Source organism: Lepidothrix coronata, unplaced genomic scaffold (assembly GCF_001604755.1).
Source record: "Lepidothrix coronata isolate B3197 unplaced genomic scaffold, Lepidothrix_coronata-1.0 Scaffold142, whole genome shotgun sequence".
Taxonomy (NCBI): Eukaryota; Metazoa; Chordata; class Aves; order Passeriformes; family Pipridae; genus Lepidothrix; species Lepidothrix coronata.
Genome location: NW_016690322.1, coordinates 1577395 through 1592825, shown reverse-complemented (window position 1 = coordinate 1592825; position 15431 = coordinate 1577395). Strand labels below are relative to the sequence as shown.

At 41.1% G+C, this 15431-nt stretch overlaps 1 protein-coding gene across 2 annotated transcripts in view; it reads left to right on the top strand.

Annotated features, from left to right (window-relative positions):
* FNDC3B (fibronectin type III domain containing 3B) overlaps positions 1–15431 on the top strand; it is a 191794-nt gene that overhangs the window by 19900 nt on the left and 156463 nt on the right. Inside the window, exon 2 of one of the 2 annotated variants that reach the window (XM_017827765.1) lies at positions 12746–12876. The exons of the other annotated variant lie outside the window; for it this stretch is intronic. The gene's annotated coding sequence lies outside the window, so the exon portion shown is untranslated. The remainder of the gene's footprint in view (positions 1–12745; positions 12877–15431) is intronic. 2 annotated transcript variants of the gene reach the window in all.

Sequence of the window (15431 nt, the reverse complement as noted above, 5' to 3'; positions counted from 1 at the left end):
TATTATAAAGTGCTTGCTCTGTGCTTGTGAGCAGATCAAGACGTCCCTTTTTTTTTTTTTTTTGCATTTTACTTTGAACATTAGTTATTGATGTGAGGCACCAAGTAGGCTATAACCTGTGCCAGCTAACAAGGGGAAGCCAACAAAAATGAGAAAAACACTACAATTGTACTTTTGTTGTTGCAGTGCTGACTGAAGCCTGAGTGTGTCCAAGCATGTGGTGTTCAGACAAGATACATAACTTCTTTCTGTGGAGTTGTTTTTCAAAGGGAATACTTGCTCTTATGAAAAGTGGGTCTGTGGCCATAGTTGAGTAAATATCTTCAGGGGTGCTCTGCCACAACAGCAGTGACGCTGGATATTGTGGTGGATATTGGGTGTGGAGTTCAGCACTGCACAAAGTCAGCCGGGGTTGGGAGAGTGAGTGCCTTGATGTATATGTGCTGTCAGGACACAAGGGCCAGTGCACAGGGACCTTACCTTGGAATGGGTGTCCTGTAGCCATGAGCTTGTCAGATGTAGCAAGTAGAATTGATTGGAATGAGAATATCCTTTGGCTAAGGCTGTATTGGAACACTCCAAGAAGCAGCATCATTTATGGGGTACTAAAAATGGCAGCCAGTGTTGTTTTGAGATCTTCTACAAATGGAGCATTATCCCCTCCTTGTTTCCAGTGAAACCACAGTGATTTGGTATTCTTATCAAGAATAGAGTGAAGATGTAAAGTGTAAGCGTTCTTTATTACTGGGGCTAGATTTGAATGTCTATTAAAAGAATAAGTGGCACTTAAAAACCTTCACAGAAATGTGTTTTAAAAAAGATCCAAGTGTCATGGCTGCAGTTTTGTGCTGTCAGAATTAGTGTTTTTCTTGAAATGCTTTCTTCTTGTTTTGTGGAACAACCGCCCTTGTTCCAGAGGTGGCAGCCTTGGCTTTACCTCAACTGCTCCTCTGCATTTAGCTTTACATGTTGACTGTCCTCCTCATAGGAAGAGACAGCAAGCTACTGAAGTGTCACTGTGCCTTAAAGGGATTGAATCCTGATTTTAATAGGAGGGATTAAGATTTATCTGCTTTTGGTTAAGAAATGTAAGCTACTGACTACTGTGAAAATATTAGATGTGACTCATCATCTTGGATATTGTTTCATGGGGCTTAAGGCTGGTCAAGCAGGGAAGAGTTGCATACTAGGTGATGATCTGACTACCCCTGGTATCTACACTGTGTAATTTAGGTGACTTAATTAAAGTTTAAGATTGTTGTACAGTTGCTGTTACCACCCAGAAGTCTAATGAACAACATGTTTGTTCAGCTCCTAGTTGGTTGCATGGGGACCACACCTTTGGGGTGGGATAGGTACAGGGGCTGCAGCACCACCACCTTACTGGCTGCCTCGAGACCTGTCAAACAAACTTTATTTTACAACCATGTGTCCATTGCTGTAACTTTTGGCCCATTCCAGTGAGTGAACTGGCTCTGTAACAGGACAGCTGGTGGAGCTCCCCAACACGGTCTGGGCCCGACTTTCTTATCCCTGCACCCCTGCTGCCTGTGCTGCTGGCAGCTGCCTGCCACAGCTGGGATCTGGCTCTGGAAACGGGACAGGATGTTTGCTTTTGTGGAGTGCAGTTGTTGAGGAAATTAAACGAAGGGATCTTTTGAAAGGGCAAGCCACCTACATCAGATTAGGCCATTAAGATGAGGTTTGTGGGCATACTTTAAAGCACCTTATCAGGAGAGGCTGGAGAGGATGTGCTCCTGATAGGCAGAGGTGCTTGGAAAGCCACATTACGTCATGTCTCATTGGACCACAGTGCACGGCTGGGGTTGAGTATGGAGAAAAGGGAGAGATCAAGGAAATCTGAAGGAGCTGCTTTATCCGAAGGTGTGAGGCTGCAACCACCTCAGGGAGATATGCAGGGGAGGCCCTTCCTGGCCACCCAAAGGCCTTGCCCACCCTCTGGCATGCTGACAGCTGGCCTGTATGATGAGAGATTGGGAGAAATGCACAACACTTTAAGTATCATAAAGCTGGATATCCTTCATGCAGGATATTTCCTGTCCACAAGAATTTATTTTTCAACAATATTATTGGCAGAAACTCCACAAAATGGAAGTGAGGGAGGGAAACTTGCATGTTGCAGAAGATGAGAAATTTCTAGTTTTCCCCACCTCAAGTGAAGAGATAGGCTTTGGAGAACAGAACAATACACACCCCTTATGTAGTGGCAATGCCACCAGCGTGCCTAGTTGCACACTGAATATTTAATGATTTGTATTTATTGCTGTCAACAATATACAGCAATTAATCATTAGTTTCTTATGAAACTATGAGACTTTTGATCATTGTGATTAAAAAGGCATTTAATTCCAAAGAGGGCTGAGCCTCAGGACAGGGATAGCCAGTGCAAAGCTCTTCTGACTGGCTTCCACCAGGCTCTGCTGCATGTTTTGCCTTTGCGTTTGTAATGAATTAAAGCCTAAATCATAAAGCAGGATTTAATTGGTGATTTGTGATCTGGTTAATCCCACAGTGAAAGTAAAGTGTGCTTAGCATTGCTGCTGCTTGCTCCCCCAGTGATGGCGGGGTCGGCCGACATGGAGCAGCAGAGAAGTACTTGTAGCTTCCTGCTAGGAAAATACCTTTGTGAGACTGTTTGTATATGCTTCCTTCTGTAAACTCCAGATAGAATTCACTTGATCTCGTGAATGTGGCTGCATGTTCTGGAGTAGCTGTTGCTAACAAAGACCTACAGCTATTAAATACAATGAGAACATATTGTTTACCATAAACTTTTGTGTGTGCGTGTGTGTCTAGCAACAAGTATTTTCATAAAGGATTCATTTGCTTGTAGACATATCTCAAAGTCAGCAATGTGTATTTAGCAATTCAGTGAAATTTGCAGAGGGAGGGCAGTGTAATGAAGAGATGAGGCATTAATGAAACACCCCTGTTCCCATCTTCTCTAGGAAGAGAAGATAAAAAAATAAATAATAAAAAGAGAAGAGAATTTGGTAGGTGTGTGGCATTCTTAGGGTTTATGGCTGGAATTTGTTTTTTGAAACGTTAGCATTATGGTGTGTGTTAAATTTAACCTGTTTTCTCTGCATCACCAGCACCCGAGAGAAGGCTTCCTAAAAGAACACTGAACTCACCACGCTGAGACTGCACTTTTTGAGGCTGGAGTAACACATTATAACAGAAATCCAAGTTGATGAGAACATTTTAGTCGTGGTGCAAAAATGATCTGGAATCTCTGGTATGTGCCAGTGGCAGGAGCTGTGCTCCCCGGAACGCTGCTCTCTTGAGCGAGTGTGTGTAAGGCTTTGGCTTGCTGGGAGTCAAGGCTCAAGGACACACTGTCAGCCCACAGGATTTTTTTGTAGCAGGTTAAATCCGTGAAAAAGAGAGGGAGAACATGAGGTTTTTCTCTTGACCACTTTAGTAGTTCTTTTGAACTTGCTTATTTCTGAACATGGCTTAAGCATTCCAAGGATCTTAAGATAAATGAAGGTATTTATACCCGTTATGTGGATGGGTGTGTATATATGTGTGTGTACGTACATATCTCATGATTTGCGGGGTGATGTCAAACCTCTGTGATTAGATATGGGAAGAGTAGGACCCTGAATGTAGCCTACAGGAGATAAAGCTGCCAAGGGAAGCTTCAAAAAATAGTTTACCAGATTTATCGTACTGATGAACTGTGGCCTGACACTACTGTACCAAACAGAACCCTCCTCATTTTGGTTTTGGGGCCACTGGCATACCTTGAAATGATTTATTTGGATCCAGCAGTGAGTTCTATACACCTGTTCTACGTGTTCTTATCTTCTTGCTACTGATTAGTTTTCTTGAATATATTTTAAAAAATCTCTGTGACCTCTGCTTTGTGTTTGACTGTGTTTTATTTAACATAAAAGTCTAAAATAAAGCCTTTATCCTGTTGTCTGCCATAGCTATTTATATTTGGGATGGAGAGCTCACTGGCTCTAGTTCTACATTACTGCCAGTGACTAAGTAACTTGATGACAAATGTAGATCCCTGTTACAGTATCACTTACAGATCTGACAGCTGGTGTATAATGTTTAACTGCACTAAATCATGTGTTTTCCCAGTGTTCCTTCCTAGAGAGAGAATAGTGACTTCTGAGAGTGAGTTTCCAGTCTGTTGGATGGTCTAAAAACCCTGTTGGCTTACCGGGTGTGTAGCTGGGATGTTAGATACCACCACATTTCTGCATTTCTTGGTCAGTTTCTGTTAATCTTCAGAAATTCTTAATCCTTTTACAACCCAGTGATGCTTGAGCATTCATGCAGTAAGCAGAATGTAGTTGGTGATTATAGGACCACTTTGTTTATTATTAGCCCAAGTACTGTCCCTATATAACAAGTAGGAGGCTCAGCCCACTAGTGTTTGTCACAAGAAGTAAATTACCATTAACAAAGTGACTTTGCTTAATTTTACCAATTCAAGAAGTGTTCAAAAAAAGCCTTAAATACTAATGTACCTTAATGTTATTATGTTCTTAATAATAAACATGTTTAATCTGCTCAATTTAGGTGAGAATGAATATCTAAACTGTTACTTCTGACCAAGTACTCAGCTGAGATTTCTGTACCACTAATGTGTATGGATGAGAAGGAAAATCAGTCTCTTCAGCTTCAAATTTGAAGACAAAAGTTTTAGCAGGTCGAGCTTCTGATGGAAATAATAATAAATCTAGTTCTGCACTTCCTTGAAGAGAGAAGACACTGAGGGTGAAGTGACTTGTAATGGTGCTGAATTTCATAGTACTAATTTCTGAGTATTTAAAACTGTAGTGGACAATGATGATGAGTTAGTATGGAGCTGTAGCACTGATTTATGTATGTTGTGCTCTAAGCAGTGGCTTTATGAAGTGTGAGTTATCTCTGTCACCTATGGGATGGCGAGGGATGATCTGTGATTTAGATTATTCATAACAAAGCTTGATGCAGCAATATCCAGGAACACAGAAGAAGATTAGAGAAAAAGCTTACGGTTGAGGTTTCATCTGGAGCACTGGAAAAATTAGTCAGAATTCGTAAAGGATGAAGGAATTTCCTCAGTGAGCATCAGGAGGAGGATGAGCTACTGAACAGCTGTTTGGTATTGGGAGGTTTCTCTGCAGCACACACCATTGCTCATGTTCTCATCAGCAGGTTAAACCTACTCTGAACACCCAGGCTGTCTTTCTGTACCACCCTGGAGTTATGATTAGGGACTAGAGAGAGAAGTGGGAGGAGGAATATGTTCACATGAGAGAGAGTGGGAGCGCTTTTTACTACACGGGTCCATTACTATTGAGAGCATTTATTAAGATTGTTGCATAGACATGTCATCTTCCTCCCCTGCACCAAGAGGAATATGCTGTAGTGTAGGTAGAGAATAATATCACTTAGATTTACTTAATTTTTAACCATATATTAGCATGTCAAGTGATGGAAAATATGCATCCTCTCCTTAGAAATTGGGGAACAAATGCTTGAATCTCCATGACCTGTGAAGCCTTTTGCTGGAAGGAACAACTGGCGTTAATGGGTAGGTCTTTGACACTGATTAACTGTGTACTGTAGTGTTAAGGTGGGTATCTCTGTGGGCTCTGCACTGCCAAAATATGACTGAAGTGGGTCAGAATGTAAATATTAAAGAATGGAGATTGTGCCGTACTTCTGGTGATAGTGCTGGGGTGTTCCAGCTTACTCACACAGAGAGTAAGTGTGCCTTGATAGAGCTCCTCGGGAGTAAAATCTTGATGGGTCATGTGTCAGTTATATTATTCAGGTAAAATTGAGCACAACTAAATTTGACTGGGAAAGCTTTTTCCTTGCTTGAGTCCTGTGCTAAAGCTGTCAGAACCCTGCAGGCAAACTCCTGGGTTTGCCGTTATTCTGATGTTTCTGCCTCCGCTGTCAAAGAGAAGCTGCTGTCAACCCACATTGAATTTTTAAAATTTATTTACAAGCATATGTATTATGTTCGTATATTTGACTTAAACTTAGTCTATCATTCTCTGCTCCATCAGGATTTCTGTGAATTTCTCCTGCAGTAAGCAAAATAAGATGCATGCCCAGGAAGAGCTGGACTGTCAGGACATGTGGTGAAGTGCTTTATATTTATGAAAGATACTGTAGGAAACATCCCTAGAGAATTACCCTTTCTTGTAGGTTCAGTCTTTTTCTCACTTGGCTTTCCTGCAGTTGAGTTATGAGGTGGATTTTCTTATATTTGAAGGACTTGCATATTTTTATTCTCACCTGTTTATTAGAATTCTGTGGGTGAACTGTGTATTTGTACCTTCTCCCCAACCCTCTGAAACTGCTTGCTGTTAAGGTAATGGTCCTCCACCCTAATATGCCTACCAAATCAAAGTCCATTTCTTGAAATTCAGGTTTGCATGTTTTAGGATGCAAAGCTATTTTTTTCTCTGCCTTTCCGAAAGACTTTAATTTTTGAATTCTAGCTAGAATTTAAAATGAAATATTTATGGGAGAACATGGGTTTCTTGTTTGTTTGTTTTTTTAAAAAATTTCTTTCCAGAAAGCTGAAATCCTGTGAATGGTTGTTGCTAGAGATTTATTACTGTCAAAGATGTTTTGTTTAGGACCCAAAGATAAGCTTTGCTTTGTTACTGATAATTTTATTGCTCCTAGTCTGCTCTGAGGTTTGTACAATGGATCTGCCCTGTGTTCACAAGCAGTAAACAGGCTGTTTATGCCAACATAGGAAACAAATTAAGCTTATCTTCTGAAAATCAGTGGAGCAGAGAAAGGAAAAATGTGTTTTGGATGGAGTCTGTGGTACTGAGTTCCACTCTGTGCCTTTGCCAGGCAGGATGTGTCCCTGTTTGTCCCTGTTTGTCATGGCCACATGTTGGTAGGTGTGGTGTGAAACAGTCCCAGGGCAAACTCTTGTTAGTGATTTGGGCTGGAAGGACTCTCAGTGTGGGGTTTGACAGCAACAAGCCTCCAGCAACAGACGAGCCAGGAAGTTTATGGTTCCCTGCTGTTCTTCTGGAATAGTGTGTTGTATCCATGGGGCTGGAGATCCTGTTGTGGAGCCAGGGAGAGGGAGGGATGAACTCTGGTATCTCACAGGGCAGAAATTAAAGTGCATTTGTCTTAAGTCAGGAACTTTTATTCTTTTGATCAAAAACTCCACTGATGTTTGGTAAGACCAACCTTCTCATGGTTCACCTCTACAGAGTACAACTTGAAAAAGGCTGTCCAGGGAAGTGGTAGAGTCACCATCCCTGGAGGGATTTAAAAGATGTTTAGATGTGGCACCTGGGGACGTGGTTTAGTGGTGAAGTTGGCAGCACTGGGGTGACAGGTGGACTCAGTGGTCTTGAAGGTCTTTTGCAACCTGAAAGATTCCATGATTCTTCTTTTCATTGGATTTCTTGAGTGTATTTGAATAGACTCCTGCACTTGTGATGTTTGGTATGCAGCTATGGAAATGAATTTCTCCAAGTGTAACAAGGGAAAATGTAACTTCAGGTACATGGGACGTGAAGCTTGAAGGTTGGTTTGCTTTCTGCTACTTGTCTGTTTAAGTTTTTTTGCTTGACTGGAATTGTGTCATTTAAAGGATGTGGAAAGTTAACTTGAGTTTCAGGGGTTTAATTGGCTTCATTGGAGCTGTGTGTTCTTGTATCAATAGGGAAACATAAAGAAGCATGACTGCCCTCTTTTTGATTAAATAGTGTTTGCATTAAAAAACTGCAGTTTGTGCAGGAATTTACTTTTCCTTTACCTACTTCAGCTTTTGGTTCTTATTATTGTCTTACATATACATGCCTCTTGTCTCTCTATAGCTTTATTTGAAGCCCTTTAATTATTCTTTATCTTTAAAATTTTACTTTCTGCAGAGTTGTGTGGGCCACCCAGGGCATGTGGGCTGGTCTCCAACACACAGGGTGTTGCCCCCATCAGTCTGCAGTCATGGGTGTCTGTCCCATAGACCACCTGAGCTGCCTTCCCTCAGGATTAATTTTTAATGGGAGCCTACAGGTTAATACTAACTGTTTTGTCTTAAAGGGAATCTGTGTAGGCTTAGATGGTCACATCTGTGTCCTCCAAGATTTTAGGAAACAAACTCTAGGTATCCATCTCCAGACATAGAGTAACAAATTGTTTTCTTGCAATTCCTTCTCCTTTTTTATTTTATTTTATTTTATTTTCAGCCTAAGCTTACAGTAACAACAAGCTGTCTTAGCTTCAAAACAGGAGAAAACACTAATAGGATATTTTGGATTATATTTTTTCATTAAAAAACCAGAAACAATAAGTTGCCTTTGGATTCAGTCTTTCAGGAATTATTCCCAGAGGAGCCTGGGTTTCTAGCAATGGGCTGCAACTGGAAGGTATGCATTCTTATTCTAGGATTTAGGAACATTCTCACTGATCTTCAGAAGTTTTTCTTTATGTGAAAAGTAATTAGTATAAGGTGTTAATAATCTTTCAGTACTACTCTTAACTGAAAGTGCTAGTATCAGAGTCAATAAGTGAAATATTAGGAGATTTTAATTAAGAAAGGCTTATAACTTAGTAATGACTAACTCCTACAACTAGTAGGATTGGTGCTGCTGCCTCTTGACTGCACCCAGGGCGTGAAGAGCATCCATCCCCCTGGCGCCATGCCATGAGACTGCCTTTCAACCAGCACTGCTGGGCTTGGTGTAGTTTTCAGTGCTGTTGGTTTCCCAGGTCCTAAATACAAGCTGTCCAGTACTTCACTGTGTTTATGATTATCAAAGCACAATACCAATTTATTTTTACTGAGAATAATTTTCATTTTTCCATTCCCTGAATGATTTGGCAGAGAGTGGGAATTAGCTGAGAAGGGTGAGGATCCAGAATTAAATTGCGTAAAGATCACCTGAGTGCTGTGACCTCACTGGACTGCCCCTGCTCTATCAACAGAACTTCATTTCTGCTTCAGTCTGTGTTACAAACTGTGCCCCACTTCAGACAGATAACAAACCCCAAAGGTTTTCCCTTTTAAACCATTTAATAGACACCTTGAGCTTTATAGCTGCAGCAGGTGGCATATTCAGCACAGTATTTTCTGTCTAGATAGAGACCCTTTGTCTTCCCACCTTAAAGAAAGCAACTCCCCCTTAGTACTCTGTGTTTAAAGATTCAGTGCTTTTGATTCCTTGATGCTTTGTTATCATTGGAGATAAAAATCGGATACCTGGAGTAGGAGAGGCTTCTTTCTTGTAGGGTCCTGGATATGAAAATTACTCAGTAGTTGTATGGAACAATGATTTGATTTTTGTGTGTGTGGTTTCTTTTTTGTTGGTGGGTTATGGGCCTTTTTTTTTTCAATATAAATTCCTGCCGATCTCAAATTAAGAGAAGCCTTCATAGGTAATCTTAATTTTCGTGAAGTAGTTCAGAAGAGTAAAGTAAAATTTGCAGGAGTTTTTAATGTTCTGTGGGAGTGATGGATGGTGTAACAAAACTTTTAACTCTTTCTCCTGATGCTGAAAAGTTCTGGAGTGATGGGGTTTGGGCAGCGGGTTTTGGGTTGGTTTCCTTGTTAATAATGCAGTTCAGGCACTTGGATCCTGCGAGCACGGTGATAACAGCGGTCTCAACTTTCTTCCTACATGAGAAACTTCTCCGGCAGCCATCCAGAGGTGCTCCCTGGCAGCGGCCGCTCCGTGTGAATGCCTGTTCTTGAATCCCGGGGCTGAATGGGAGATCTCTCCGAAGCGCTTTCCCACAATAACACAATGAGCCACTTTGTCAGCGCAGCGTCAGCCCGGAGTCAGGTTAGCCGTGAATGGCGACAGCAGAAGTTTGTGCTGCACAAAGGTGTGCTGAGACCTGGTTGGAGATGGAGTTTGGTATGTGTGCTTTTCAAGCGCTGCAGATCGATAGCGTAGATAGCCTTTTTTTTTTTGTGGTTTAATTAGTGGTAAAAAAAATAAATAATCCCCACCCCGCTGATTCCAGTAGGTTCCTCACTGCACAGGAACTGCAGAAGAGATAACCAAGGTCTTTGTGATATTATTTGAGAGAGCAGAGTTGAAGGGGAGGGTATTTATCGACAAATGCTGTGCTTATCAGCCTGAAACCATGATTAATACTCTGGCTATTAAATGGAGGGAGAAAGCAAACAGATCAAGCATTCCTGTGGCTTATCTGACTTGCACCTTTGTGCAAGAACTACTCTTTGGGTAGGGGTTTTGCCCATGTCCTTGGGCACATACATGGGGTTGCAGCGCTGATCTAGGGGAGTTCAGTACTTAATAAAACTATTAAGAGAACATAAAGAGATACCCTGGTGCAAATGTTTACAGGATCAGGGCCCAAACTGATGACAGGTGTAGGTCTGGATGGAAAGGTGTTATTCTCACACAAATTGTTTCAAGCAAATTGCAGGTTATTCCAATCAAGTTTAAGCTGATGGTGTGAATTTCGTTTGCAAATTGGTTTTGTCAGAGCCAGTACAGAGTGTAGAGAACCTTAAAAGGGTGATCGTGTAGTTACAAAGTGTGCAGTGTTGTCTCTGTTGCACAGAATGGCTCTTTGCCTTTAGGGGACCAGTTTGTGCTGTGGGATGGGGGCTCTCAGGGCACTGTCATCCTCCGCTCGTGTCCTTGGCATGTGGGGGACCACAGCTGGGAGAGCTTTGTGTTTCCTGCTGGAGAGGATTATGTCATCATAGAATCAGAAAGTCAACCTTAAAGCTTATCTCCTTCCCACCCCCTGCCATGAGCAGGGACACCTTCTGCTAGCCCAGGCTGCTCCAAGCCCCATCCAACTTGGCCTTGGACACTTGCAGGGATGGAGCAGCCACAGCTTCTCTGGGCAACCTGTGTCAGGGCCTCACCACTGTCACAGGGAAGAATTTCTTTTTAATGTTTAATTTAAATCTCTTCCTGCTTGATGTTCATCCTGTTTGATGTGGATTGTGGTCTTCTAGAAAAGTAGAGAGATTGTGAGTGCAGGTAGTGGTGTGTTGTACAGCTGGCAATTCATCAGCATCCAGAACACTCTAACTCAAATGTCTGGACAAGAAAGAAAAAATTAGTTTGAAATGTTTAATTGCTGCTGGTATTTTTGGAAGTGCATAAAGTAACTTCTGTAAAAAAATTTTGAAGTAGTTGCTATTTAAAGCAACTTGTGCCAGAAAGGACAACACTAAAAATAATAGAAAAAATAATTGGCCAGTATTGTTTAAGAAGAGTTAACCTCAGCCTTTGGCTGCTTGGAAGAAGTGCTATGAAATTGTGTGAGAACTGTGTGCCCGACAACTTCTCTATTTTTGCAACTACATCCCTTGTGAGTCCCCTTTACCTGTTATGATTAATATGGAGGAAGGTGAGGAAAGAAAGGTGTGAGAAAGAAGAAGGAAAGAAATATAAATAGCAAAAATTATTAAGTTAATGTTCAGATTGAACAAAAAGCACAGAAAACGCAAATGGTGAGAGTGAGTTGTATCCAAGTTGTCTCTCTGTGCAGCTTGCTCTCCTGCCAGTGGTGCAGGCTGTAGCGTGGTGTGTTTGCATGTTTTAGAATTGATCTTGAGCAGCAGATGAATTTCCTGCTCTAATACTATTTGCAAAAGTGAGAATGCTGTGGAACCATTGGATTAGCTCTTCTGCCTGTGGCTTTCTGCTCAGCCGTAGCTAATATAAGCCTAGTAAGAATTTTAGAGATCTGTTTCACCCCTATTTTATTCCCTTAAATCTAGTTCCATTAGGTTTTCACACAAGTCTGACTGCCTTCAGGCACGTGCACACCCCAGCCGTGGGTGGGGTGGGAGGAGGGTGGGTTGGCTTTTCCTACACGAGTTTTCACAAGATTTCCCTCTGGAAAACCAGGGGAAAAACCGCTAGTGGGGCAAAGTTTTCCTTTGGTAAAAGACTCCTTTGTGTGCCAGCTTGCTTTATTCCAGTATTTCATCAGAGCTATTATCTGTTGATTAGTTATACTTGCCTTGTGAAATAAGACACTCCTGCATGATGCTGTTTGACCTGATCTCCCCATTCCTGATGCTCATTTCTGGTACGTGTTTGAAGTTACTTGGTTATTCCATTTCTTCCTAAGGTTAGGCTAGGAACCAATTCTTAGCAGTTTTTCTGTTCCTAAATGACAAACATTTCCAATGAGGGGCATGCAGCTGGTTATGTTGCAAAACTGCTGTTGTTTGTGATGATGGAGTTTCAAGCCTGGAAAACTTGAGGTCAAATTTTAGGTCTAAATAAATGCAAACTACTGAAAATCATCATATCATTACTGTCTGGATTGCTGCCTTGGGAATCTCACACCACTGTGGGGGAAAACCAAGGCTAGCTTTCCTTGATCCTGTATAGTATTGTGAATACTGCTGGTAGTTCTGTTTTCAGGGATGGAATGTACCATGGACATTGAAATGTGCTGTTATTTAAAATAAACTAGAGGGGAATAAACCCACTGATTAATTACAGTGGTTAAGTTTTGAGAGGATGTTTATGCTTTTCAGCTTGCTGGAGATAGGATCCTGCTCTTGGTGTTCTTGTGTCTGAAATGGCACAGAGAGCAAGCAGCAGGCATTTCACTACCTCGCATAAAATGCCAGTGGCTTTGTGGGTATGTGTTCCCTCTAATCTGTTTTCTTTTGTCATAACAGATTTTTAGAATTGCATGTATTTCTTCAAAATTGTTATGAAGAAGCCCGTCTGTTTGGATGCTTCCAAACTAATCTACCGTGTTTGCAATTAAACAGGGAAAGAATGCGTTCAGGTTTCAGTCCCTCTTCAGACGGATGTGATTTAACTAAACTAATGAAGGCACAGCAGACAAGACAAATTCCAGACTGTTTGTGCCTTGACCAACCATCTGTGCACATACCTCCAGGTACTGCTCATGTCTCAAGAGGCTTTTCTACATGAACAATTATTACCACTCCTCTTTGAATTGGAGTGGCAAGCCATGGCAGGAGTCTCTTGAAAGCAGCTCTATTTACTGCTCTGCTTTTCAGTGAAAATATAATTGTTATGTATGTTTTAATTAAATCTTAAACTTCAGCGTGTGCTGTACAAAATACAATAAGCAAGCGGGGCAGTGTGTGAGCTCTCTTATCTCTTGCACACAAACACCAACATAAACAGGAATGTGCAGAGGAAGCACTGCTCGTTTGGAGCCTTCCCGGTGGGTCATAGACCCATATTAAATCCTTAGTGTTTGAGTATGTGTATGTACAAATATGTTTATATTTATACGCCATCTGTATGTACTAACAATTTTTTCCTAGTTATTTTTCTGTCTTGCTCAAAAGGTTGTTCAAAATATCCCTGAAAAAGCACCCATTTCTTCAGCTGTATAATAACCAGCAGTGACATGATTTGACATACCAGACTTTGACAACAGTTCTTCCACTGCACATACAAACTCCTGTAAAATAACAGATGGTTTCAAGATTATTTTTCTTTATGGCAGACTAACATGTGCTGCAGGTAATGGCTCCTGTGAATACTAAAGGATTTTTAAAATCCTCATTGTATTTCATTGTCTTTCTTTTCCAAAGTGAGTTTTCTTCTAGAAATATTTGAGTCTTCCCTGTTTTTGAGGCCTGTGTTTTTAAAGCCATGTTTGACTTCTCAGTGGTGCCAGGTGGGACCCATAATTCCGTACATGGTTTTTAACCATGGCAAAACCATTTTAAGGAACTCCTGTTTTTTGTCCCAGTTATAACAACATGAGTGTTTGAGGGTCAGTGAGGTGCAGTTGGTTTTTCATGTCACACCTGAACTAACTTTTCCCATGGTAGTAAAGTACCAAGGAGGTTCCTGCTTTGTTGGATTACTTCTCTGGTCAGTGCATCAACCACTGTGTAAGAGATCAAAGGGGCTCATACAGTACATACTTTTTAATATATATGTATGTAATGGTAGAAAGGATCTTATGTTAGACTGTGTAACCCTGTGTGTGCACTGTCTATGAACTTCATCATGCTGAGGTGGTAAGGATGTTTTTAGGCTGGAAAAAGAAAATTCTTCCTTTTTTTAGTTTATACTGTGTGCATTTCAAATCTTTCCTCTAGTAACACTAGGATTGAATGAGGAGTTCTTCTTACTCTTTATGTAGTGTCCTTTTCTAATCAGACAGAATACATATAAGCAAGCACTGCACGAATGAAATGTGTGTTTAGCACTGGATTTTTGTTGCATATTAAATAAACCAGGGTATGTGGCTCTACTCAGCATTGGAAAACTGTCTGTCCTTGTTGTAGTACAACTTTTGTAATTCCAGATGATTGTGATAAAAAAGCAGAACACTTTGTTCAGTACCTCTTAATGGTCTGCTGCAGGGAAATAAAAATTGAGCCTTTGCAGAGCGTGGTCACAGGACTGAATATTCAGAACTCCTCTTGCTTCTGCCAGGTTCTCCGAATTAGTGTGCCATGGCTGGAAGAGGTTCTTTGGTGTTGTAAAAGACAGAAGGTAGGAAGTAAATCACAGAAGAAAAATGTTCTTGGCTTCTAGCCCTATTAATAGCATGGGTAAAACCTTCTAGGAAAATTAGAATTGAGTATCTTGATGTGGTTCACACTGCTTTTGGAATTTCAGGAGAACTCTGACATAACCTATTAGGTCATGTTAATTGACCATACATGGACATGGGGTTTTAGATAGTTACACTTTGTTCCTCTGTGTGTTTTAGTTTTCTCTCCAGTGCCATGTGCAACTAATTTATGTATTACTAATTCACATATTGAATTAATTCAAGGAAACAGTCATCTCAGGGATCAGCAGAAGGCTGCAGTACTGAATTCAAAATCAGGTTTGCAACGGTGACTTGCAAACATCAAATGATTTGCAAGTTTGATTGGGGACGGAGACATCAAACTTGGATGGTTATTTCTTTCTAGCTCTACAGCAATATGGGAAACTGTGATTTCCATATTCCTGGAGGTAACTAGAGAAGGAGATGAAGCCTCTTGCTCCACGCTGGCGTTGCTGTGGCGCGTCCCAGCCAAACCTAGGGAATGTAGACGTACAGGAAATATCTCTTTAAAATTTAAATATAGTCAGCTTTCTAGACAAAACCCCAAATTTGAGTTAGTACCTGAAAAAAAATCTGTGGGTTAGTATTTGGCAGTTCATATTTTAGCTAAGGAAGAGTTCTCATATCCTGGAATGTGACCTGGCTCTTTGAGTCCTTGTCTGGTGTTTTCTTCCGTCGATGTTCTGAATTTGCAGGAAAAAGAAGCTGCTTGTGTTCAGACCTCACCTTTTTTGTATTAATCAACTTTGCATCCGCTGAGGTAGAGGAACGCTAGGTTTTAGGAGGGGTGTGAAAGCAAGGCTAATAAATCTGTTTAAGTAGGATGGATGAGCAAATAAGCTCAAAAAGTATGTGGTGTGAGCCCTGTTTCCAAAGGGTTTGGCTTTGGAGTGAAGTCTGCCAGT